The sequence below is a fragment of the Rhineura floridana genome, chromosome 6, assembly GCF_030035675.1.
Source record: "Rhineura floridana isolate rRhiFlo1 chromosome 6, rRhiFlo1.hap2, whole genome shotgun sequence".
Lineage (NCBI taxonomy): Eukaryota > Metazoa > Chordata > Lepidosauria > Squamata > Rhineuridae > Rhineura > Rhineura floridana.
In genome coordinates, this window is record NC_084485.1 from 11,427,672 (window position 1) to 11,436,309 (window position 8,638).

Sequence of the window (8,638 nt, forward strand, 5' to 3'; positions counted from 1 at the left end):
TGAACGACCGTCGTGGCGCATCTTCCGTGGCGTCCGGTGCACACTTGTTCGTCCCGAAAGGCGAGCGGCACCGTAACCTCAGTGGCGGGCGACGGTGAAGGGGCTGGTCTTGTGGGGGGTTAGTTGGTATACTCTGGTTTCTCTTCAGATCGTATAAATCTTTCGCCTTTTACTAAAGATTTCCGTGGAGAGGAACATTTATGAGTTTTCTACCAATTTTTTGAGGCCCTGTTTCGGCAGGGCTGTGTTTTACTGGTTTAATGGTAGAAAAAGCATTTGATAGAGGCTTGCTGCTGTCAAGTCGATTTCGATTTTTTGCAGTCTTACGAGGTTGTGGCCAGTCGCTGTTTCTTAACTTCAGAGGGAGGCAATGATAAATCGACTTGAAGGCAGTCCATGCCATTCCTGCCAGGTCATAGTCCAACACCTTAACCGTTACATCACACTGGCACCAAGTATTACTGCACAATAAAAAGTTTCGTTATTTACCCGTTTCAAACCTGCCGTGCAAAAGCACTGCTTTTAATACTGACATATATGTAGTACTTATATAAGTAGCATATGTAATATTATATGTAATAACGAGAGAGAGCTATTTTTGTTAACTACTTGAGAACTTGCATTAGGGTAAGTTTGTTTTTCTTGGCTACCACCTAGGTATAATTCTTTCGTTCTCACTGTGGTTTTTAGCTACGTTTGGATTGGGTTGTTTTAAAATGCACGTAACCATTTTTGTAATCGTTTTGTTTCCATTGTACTGTAGTTTATTTTGTAAACTGGGTAAGTGCAGGGACCCCTGGAGATCTCTTGGCGATTGGGGTGGTGAGCAACATAGTATTTTTTTTATACGTTTAGTTTAGTAATGATAATATTGGAAAAAGTTGTTTGTTCTTATTTTTATCTGTATAACAACAATCAGGGCCGGTGCCAGGCATGAGTGGGCCCTTAGGCACCAGCCTACCCTGGGCCCATGGCGCTGTAGCCCAACACAAACACCCCGATACAGGCAGCACGGGGCTAATAAGCCTACCCACGTGCCCCACCTATCTCTCGTGACGTATGAATGACATGCGCATAGCGCACATGCCCTGAATCAACCAAGATGGTGGCAAGCGCATCAGACCCTTAGGGAAGCCCGTGCTGCCATTGTGTGTGATGGCAGGCATATGAACAGAGCATGCACACTGACGGGAGAGGTAGGTGGGGCGTGCATATGGGCTTATTGAAGCCCACGCTGTCTGTATTGCGTGTGTGGCCTGGGAACTCTTTCTTCGTGACCCGTGGCAGGTCGGGTTCCAGGACCCAACCCTGCCACGGATCATGGAATGGGAGCACCACCCTAGGGAGGGGACCTTCACTGGCCCCTCTGGGTCACAAGGGCCCTCTCCCAGGGCGCAACCTGGCCGCCCCCTGGCACCGGCCCTGACAACAATAATTCAAAGCTACCAAAAAAAGTGACATACAGTTCCTGGGGGGGGGGAATAGATATTGTCTGTATTGAGGGGGTGCCTGGGAGCTCTTTCCTCGTGATCTGTGGCAGGTCGGGTTCCAGGACCCAACCCTGCCACGGATCATGGAATGGGAGCACTGTGACGCCCTCCCCTGGTTCTCCCTGTCAGGTTCTCACCTGCTTGTGGCTACTGCCTTTCACTAGCAGTCCCGACCGTCCTTTATATGGTTTCTCACTACGCTGTAGCACAGATCTCACTAGATCCCCCTGCTAGGCAGCACCACCAGTCACGTCCTATAACCAATACTCCCAGAGACTTTGCCTGAGTCTCTCTCTAGCTGGTTACTTTCGTGACTGCGTGCTTATGCTGTTCCCAACCCCCTTGTATATTTATAGAGAACGCATACAACTCTGGGTTGCTCTGGATACTTGAATTGTTATTATTCCTCCCTTCACTGCTGCCACCATTAGATACTATTTCTGTTCAGCCTTGATAATGACCTTGCCCTCCCTTCTGGTATATATATCCCCCAGCCAAGGATCAGGCCTTTGGTAAACCAAATAAGTATTTATTAAATATCAGAAATAACAAGATTAGTTTTAGAATGTTTCACAAGCGTATGGTTTCATCTATTTCTGTTTTGTACTTGACTTATTATTAATCAGAACTCCAACTCCCTCTTTCTCCACACTCCCAACATCCACCCAGATTCAACTGTCATTCTTCCATTTATATTCCCAGCCATTCAAACGCTCAGCCAATCATCCAGCATTCTACTGCTCATGTACTCCCCCTCCTCTTTCACTCCACTTACCATATGTCTCTATATAAAGGGGGAAAGTTTCATTTCCTATATTGTGCAGAATGAACCTCCTGATAAGAGACCAGCCCGACCAAAACAAGTACCATGCTTTGTTTGCTACTATCACAACTTCCAATTGGGGACTCCATAGAACCGATGCCTACTGCTAAGTTCGGTATTGCAAATGTTTTTGCAGATGGATCCCAAAGAGTCTTCTTCTTTAGGCCCAATTGAAGACAAGCAAGGTCAGCCATCTTCCCAAGCAAGGCTAATTGGAGGTGTTTGTTGCTCTATGTCCCTGTCCTTATATCCCCCAGTTTACAAAATAAACTACAGTACAATGGAAACAAAACGATTACAAAAATGGTTACGTGTATTTTAAAACAATCCAATCCAAATGTAGCTAAAAACCACAGTGAGAACGAAAGAATTATACCTAGGTGGTAGCCAAGAAAAACAAACTTATCCTAATGCAAGTTCTCAAGTAGTTAACAAAAATAGCTCTCTCTCGTTATTACATATAATATTACATATGCTACTTATATAAGTACTACATATATGTCAGTATTAAAAGCAGTGCTTTTGCACGGCAGGTTTGAAACGGGTAAATAACGAAACTTTTTATTGTGCAGTAATACTTGGTGCCAGTGTGATGTAACGGTTAAGGTGTTGGACTATGACCTGGCAGGAATGGCATGGACTGCCTTCAAGTCGATTTATCATTGCCTCCCTCTGAAGTTAAGAAACAGCGACTGGCCACAACCTCGTAAGACTGCAAAAAATCGAAATCGACTTGACAGCAGCAAGCCTCTATCAAATGCTTTTTCTATCATTAAACCAGTAAAACACAGCCCTGCCGAAACAGGGCCTCAAAAAATTGGTAGAAAACTCATAAATGTTCCTCTCCACGGAAATCTTTAGTAAAAGGCGAAAGATTTATACGATCTGAAGAGAAACCAGAGTATACTAACTAACCCCCCACAAGACCAGCCCCTTCACCGTCGCCCGCCACTGAGGTTACGGTGCCGCTCGCCTTTCGGGACGAACAAGTGTGCACCGGACGCCACGGAAGACGCGCCCCGATGGTCGTTCACTGGGACACAGCCAGACCCGTCGCACCACCCCGAAGCTGAAGACCACGGCGAAAGTGCGTCTTTTGTCCGCGCAATGCATTATGGTCTCTGCCGAAGGCAAATGAAGCCCCTCCGCCTCCTCCCAGGGCTCAGCCCCGCCCGCTCACGGCCGGGTGACGTATGAAACAGCAGCCCCGCCCGCGCCGGCCAGAGCGGTTTCGGTCCCGCGCCCTCTGCCGGCGATACGCTGTACTGCCCCGAGTACCCTTGCTTCGTTGCGGTAGATAAGGGAGGGCAGGGTGGCGGGGCGCGGGAGGCACGCCTCCGGTTTCCCTGGCTGGCTGAGGGTGCCCTTGCTTGCTTGCTCCCCCCCATCTTCTTTCAGCAGTTCCTGCTGCTGTTGCCACCGTTCTTCGTTAGCTACAGGAATGCGCTCTGCACGCGCTCAGAAGCACTCTGCTCTTTTGTCGCTGCTCCTAAGCTCCGGCACAGGATCCGGCGAGGAAGGGACTGCTGTCTGCACGGGGAAGCCGCACAAACTGGGGGGGGGGGGGCGACTAGACAGCAAAGCGCCAGCGCACCACGCCAGCCGAGGTCTTGCCCCGAGCGATGGCTCGCCGCTTTGTAGGCTTCGATCCTAAGGCTGAGCGGGCGGGGGGCGCAGGGTGGGTGGGAGGAAGCGAGGGCGGAGGAGCATTCTTGCACCCCAGCTGGTGTAAGCTCTTTCCCGCCGATTGGAAGCGGGGGGGGGGAAATCAACCGCAGCGGCTCCCGAGCGCACACAGTTTCAGAGTCTGGTTTGGAGGAAGACTGGGCTTTCCCCGGGCTCCTCGGCCACGCCCCTTTCCAGCCCTTCTGACGTCATCGGGGACGGGCCACGGGAGTTCCCGCAACACGTGGAGGGGGAATTCCACCTTAGATGCTGTTCCCCAAAGGCAGATCGTTGCCTCCCGCTCCCCTCCCGCTCCCCTCCGGGAAGTGCCGACGCAGCCTCCTCCGGCCGCTCCCGGGACACTCTCCCGAGGGTCGTAGATGGTTGGGTTGCTTGAGGAGAGCGAGAAGGCGGCCTTCGTGGGATGGTCGATGCCCAAAGGTGTCATGGCCCTGTCAGAGGACTCCTCAGATGAGGACGACTCGGGAGTAACAGCAGCAGACCCAGGAGCAGCAGGAGACACGGAGGAGCCTCCTGAGAATCCAGCTCCTTCTGCCCCTCAGCTGCAGAGCACCCCAGGGACAGCAGAGGCCCTGCAGCCAGACACAGACAGTGAACAGGATACTCCCCCCTCACCTGCAGAACGTAGACAGCAGAAGGTCAGGCAGAAGACAGGCAGGCCTGTCTCCTTAAGGCCCAAACGCTGAGGGCTCACACCTGCTGTCCATCCTGCTCTTTATAAGGCACACCTTGGCTGCAGCTTGTTGCTGACTGCAACGTTAGGCGTGGCTTTGTGTAGACCTAGTTTCCCTGCAGCATCTCTTTGACTGACCTCCTTGGCAATTGATCCCGGACCTCCACTGACCTCGCTTCTGGACTTCTGACTCAGCAAGTACGCTTCGGATAGGCCTGGCAGATTTACAACCCGACTGCTGGCTAAGGACTTTCCTTCCCTGCCAAAGACCCAGGAATTTCCAGCCCCCCCTGACACCGCTGATGCAGTGTAGAGCTGACAAAAGGAGGCAGGTGTGGTGCCAGTAGTGTCACTAGGGTTGGTGACACCCGGTGTGGTAACTTGTGGTGTCACCCCCATGGACCTCCTCCCGCACCAGACCATACAGAATCCTTAGTAATGTTTTTTGTACTAATGTTACTCGTAAATCATAATTCCCATATATCACTAAATGTAATGGCAATAGTAGTGACATAAACAACTAGCAAAATTAAAATTACACCTTTAAATTACAATATCATACACACAGCCCAAATTCTTGCTCTTATTACTAATGGGAGTTAATTATCTTGCATATGCCCATAGTAATTTTCAGATACTTTCAGACCCTCAGCAATTTTCAAGTGGTCTATGTAGAAGAAAAGTTTGGGAACCCCTGGTATAAGACATCTGCTTATGTCCCTATGCTGCTCTCACCCCTCATCTAGGTGCCTGGGATGCATGCGTGTGGACATACATCCTTACAATTATGGAAAGTGATTCTTAATAATAAGACACAAAGTTACCTAGGTATTTATCAGTTGTTTAGTAGAAAATTCAGAAGTGCAGAGTCCCTTCATGATAGTTGCAGCCACATACATCCTTTTTTGCTCCTGGATTAAGAATGAGATCTTTGTTAATGCATTCTCTCACAACAAACATCTGTAGGAGCCAATCAGCATGTAAGTGGAGAGCGTTAGCAACTGAGAAGAGTCTTCTCAGTGGCTGACTCACCTCCTTTCACTCTGATTGGCTCCAATCAGCAGGAAAGGCAAGGAAGCCTATTAGAAGACTCTTCTCAGTGACTAGCACACTCCCTTTTCATGCTGACTGTAGGATGCTTGGAGACATAGGGACCCTGCTCCCAAAAAAGCTGAGGGACTAAGATCCCCTGGGCGACTACCCTCTTGGTGTTTATGGACATGACCGTAATATATTTTGTGACATGCAAGTTCAATATTATTTATTAAATGTGTTTAGGATTACACTGATGGCATTCCCAAATATGTACTTTCACACAGACTTTGGTTTTCCTTAACACAATGTTTGTCCAAGCCTCCACACTTGGGGGGGGCAGTACTTGCACACCCCTTCCATAAGCACATCAAAGTTGGATACACACCTGAACCAAGACCCAGACAAAAGGGCACTCAAAACAAAAAGGTAATTACAGTGGCTGAGTAGATCTTGTACAGTGGTTATACTGACTGGGCAGCCACTGTCCTTCACATTTTACAAAATACTTTTTCCTATACAAAGATTAAATTTCTTTGTATGAAAAAGTAATATATGAAGTGGTCTCAGTAGTGAGAAAAGTAAACAAGTGAAGGTGATCCAAATGTTTTTCATTCTCGTGTTATGAAGCTAGCTGCCACATGATGTATCACCTTCCCTACGCATGCAGCGTAGACTGAAAAAACAGCACCCAAGCCACCATTCAATACATGCACGTGTTCTTTCCAACATGAATCTACAGGTCTCAAAAAGTAATGTGTGACAAAGTCCTCAAACACCTTATAACATGCCTCAAACATGGTCTCTTGTTCTACCAGCATGCCTTCACACCACCACTTTGCCAAAACATAAGGATAGGTAAATTGCTTTTAGGGAGGTTCACAATTATGATTTCCTATTATTTAATCTAAAAATATTTAAAATACATAAAAACAGCCAGGGGAAGATATTGAAGAAATATAAAATAAATACAAATAAAAAAGGGGGGGAGGTGAAGAGACCTTAAATGTGCTACTCACCATCTCTCAGCCTATCCTCCCCTCAGGATGAAAACAATGGAGAACCATGACCACCCCCAGGAAGAAGGGCACACTTAAACTGTAGAGGAAAAAATCATCTACAACCATAGTGCGAAATCAAATACTTATTGGGACACAGTATGAAGAAATATTTATATAAACATGACTCTCAAATATGTTTATGAATTACACAATCTGTAAATATATTCATAGTGCAATCTGATGTTTGTTTACTCAGAAGCAAGTCCCCATGTATTCAATGGGGCTTACTCAAACTGGGACGTGTGCAGAGAACTACAACCTCAAGTGATAAGGAACTTGTTCTTTCAACTTGTTCTTTTAAGTTGAGACCTTATCCAAGTCTGAGTCTGTGTTGGAATTGCTTTTTAATATGTTTTTAAGCCTTTTCTTTGTTTTTTAAAAATGTTTTTTTAAAGCTTTTAAAAAATATTTTCAAAGATGTTTTAATATATTTTAAAGTCTGTTTTTATGATGTTTTAAAGTGCTTTTAGTGCTTTTGTTTGCCGCCCTGGGCTCCTACTGGGAGGAAGGGTGGGATATAAATCAAATAATAAATAAATAAACTTCATTCACCCAACCCAAAATTCAGAATCATGCCTCTTTAGGCTGTTTTCCAACTGTTTATTCTTGCTTTATGGTTATTGGATTTTAAATGGCTTTATTTCTTGTTGTGAGCTGCCTTGGTTTCCAACCCTACCTCACAGGGTTGTTGGAATGACTACACACACACACACTGCAGATGTATAAATACATACAGCCCATATAATAGTTTATTGTCAAACCAGTTGGTCATTGCAGAAAAATCAGTATTAGTTTTTAAAAAATCAGTATTCGTTTCCTACAGAATAAAAACTGTAATACCTAAGTAAGCCCTGCCTACTTGCATTAAAATAGGACTGGAGGAGGCGGGGACAGAAAGACAACACAAACACAATTCTTTTTTACATTCACTCCAAAGTCCCATTGATTTTCAGCACATTCATAACCATGTCTACTCAAAAGTAAATCCTATTGAATTCAATGGGATTTACTCTGGAGATATGGGATTAGCAATGCTTTTACCCCCACAAAAGCAAGTATTAGGAAGGTTTTGAAAACACTGCCCAGGATCTGACTCCTACACACAAGAGGGGAAAAAAACTGAAATATATATACTTACCCAATTTATGAGATTTTCAGATAAACGGGGGGTAAACCACAATTTTCTGGCCTAGCAATGAGGTTTACTAGACACTGCCACAGGTCAAACAAACACTTCACTGATTGGCTGCAATCCTGAACGGGCGGGGTAAAGCTACGAAGTAGCTTTAAGTAATACAGTAGTTAAAAAAAAGATTTAACAGGTGGGCTGACGTTTTTATGTATATCTCGAGAACTGGACCACCTAGAAACTTTTTTTTTTAATTAAAGCTGAGAATCACCCCCTGTCATGGTGTCACCTGGTGTGGTCTGCACCCCCCGCATGACGCCACTGGGGGGCGGCTGACGTTTTTATGTATATCTCGAGAACCAGACCACCTAGAAAGTTAATTTTTTTTTAAATTAAAGCTGAGAGTCACCCCCCTCTGATGGTGTCACCTGGTGCGGTCCGCACCCCCCTAGTGATGCCACTGCGTGGCGCAAGGGGGAGAGGGAGGCCTTTTCTCCCTCTCTCCTCATATCTGAAGCTGCGCATGGGGGCGGGGGGGTGTCATTCAGTGAGGCTGAGCCGGGAGAGGCTGGGGGCAGAGAGAAAGGAAGGCCTTCCTCATGCAGCTCAGAACTGACCGGTGGGGCGGTCAGTAAATCATCTCTTTCGCCCACCTGGTGCCCTCCAGCGGTTTTGGACTACAAATCCCAGGAGTCCCAGCCAGTGCAGGTGAGCCAGCCGGGCTTGATGGGAGTTAGGGTCCAG

At 46.8% G+C, this 8,638-nt stretch overlaps 2 non-coding genes across 2 annotated transcripts; one reads left to right on the forward strand and one right to left on the reverse strand.

Annotated features, from left to right (window-relative positions):
* The first annotated feature begins 128 nt into the window (after positions 1 to 128).
* On the forward strand, positions 129 to 244 carry LOC133388199 (U5 spliceosomal RNA). The gene has a single exon (XR_009763682.1). It is a non-coding gene; the product is annotated as a U5 spliceosomal RNA (small nuclear RNA).
* Positions 245 to 3,102: 2,858 nt separating this feature from the next.
* On the reverse strand, positions 3,103 to 3,218 carry LOC133388200 (U5 spliceosomal RNA). The gene has a single exon (XR_009763683.1). It is a non-coding gene; the product is annotated as a U5 spliceosomal RNA (small nuclear RNA).
* Positions 3,219 to 8,638: the final 5,420 nt, after the last annotated feature.